Source organism: Barbus barbus (assembly GCF_936440315.1).
Source record: "Barbus barbus genome assembly, chromosome: 15".
Lineage (NCBI taxonomy): Eukaryota > Metazoa > Chordata > Actinopteri > Cypriniformes > Cyprinidae > Barbus > Barbus barbus.
In genome coordinates, this window is record NC_136743.1 from 25636590 (window position 1) to 25638431 (window position 1842).

Below are 1842 nucleotides of genomic sequence, written 5' to 3' on the forward strand. Positions count from 1 at the left end.
GAAAACTTTCATAATCATACTATTGCATACTATCATACTAAGTTTCACTCCAAGTCTAGACTGAGAAACTAAATCGCTCTGTTGTCAGAGTCATACACAGACTTTGTCAGTCAGACTCAGATCCTGTCATCATGTTCCCAATGTTGAATGAGACGCAGTCAATACAATCTGACACTCCCTTAGTCAAACTTTCACTTATAGAAAAACAATCAATGTCATAAAAATGTGTCTTTTGTCTGGACAGTTGGTGCCTATAAATGACACCAAGTGATAAGAATATATCAGCCTGCATTGATTTTGTTATTTGTGTGTCTTTGAGTTAATGACATGAAAGTGACATTATTGAAAGGTTTACTAAATAACTATATGTAGTCTCAACATAAGATGACACGTTCACCACAGTCCGTTCACTGACTGTCTGAGGCCAGTTCCCACAAACTGTTAAGTTTTTTCTTAAAGTGGCATGCTGGCTTTATGGAACCTTCGGGAATAAGGTGTATTTTTTTGTTTGTTTGTTTTTCCCCCCAGATAGAACAGTCTGGTCAAACAAGTACATCTGAGGCTGAAATAATATGCCAGGTTAATCATAGTGAATCTCTTTGTTTGAAACACTTTGTAACAAATTAATTTGATATCTAGAACTATATTCTGAGAAAAAGCGTTTTGTATTTGTACTATTTACATTATATGCTATTATTTTGTGATATAATATATATTTTTTATTTTGTGATATATACACTACTGTTAAAAAGTTTGGAGTCAGTAAGATTTTTTTTTTTACATTTTTAATAAGCAAGGGGGCACTAAATTGACCAGAAGTGTCAGAAGTGTAAAGACGTTGTTACAAAAAAGAAATTAAACAGAGTTCATTTGAATTGTCTCTTTATTAAAGATTGCTGAAAAATATCTCAGTTTCCACAAATATTAAGCAGCACAACTGTTTATCACTTTTATGTTTCTTGAGTACAAATTTAGCATATAAGAATGATTTCTGAAGGATCATGTGACACTGAAGACTAGAGATTTGCCATTGCACAAATAAATCACATTTTAAAATATTTTCAATATATTGCACTATTATGGTTATTACTGCAATACCAATTCTTACTGACAATGCCAAACTATAGTGAATTTGTTTTTGCCAGATGTTTTGACTTCTAGAGACTGAACTTCTTTTGACTTTGAAGAGACAGCTTTACAAAATTTTTATGATGTTGTTCCTATGTTTCCCTACAGGAGAGTGACTTTACAAAGGCCTGCAGTTCTGTTCCACCCACTGAGGGAGTCGATGATATTCGGCGGTAAGCTCAGAAATCCAAGCAGTATTCAACATGCAGATAAGACAGCATTTGAAATATTCAAAATATATGCACACTATCTGGCCCTGTCCCAAATGGTGCACTTGATGTGCACTAGCAAACCTGCGATTGCTGCCATGCATACATACCTGAGCCCAACATGGCAGTAGGGTGTCCCTTTTGCCATTTTAGCTGCTTTGGAGGCATGCAGCCCTCATTGTGCACTTTTTCCGAGCCTTATGTCTTACTCAGATGTCTCACTCAAAGGAAAACTGCAAGAGTTTAGGCCATCATTTGGGTGTGTCTCATATGAAAACTGGAAGTCCAATTAATTTTTATTAGTTCATTTAAATTAGTCAGTTAAAAAAAAAAAGATCTCTGCACAGATATCTACACTGCATTTAATATACCAAATAGTATATATGCTATATGAAGGCATAAAACAAAAGAACTAGCCAATAATACATAAAATGAACAGAACACTTTTCAGGGTAATTTTAAACAAATACAGAAAAGCATGTGTTGTTAATTTAGAGCTCTTGCT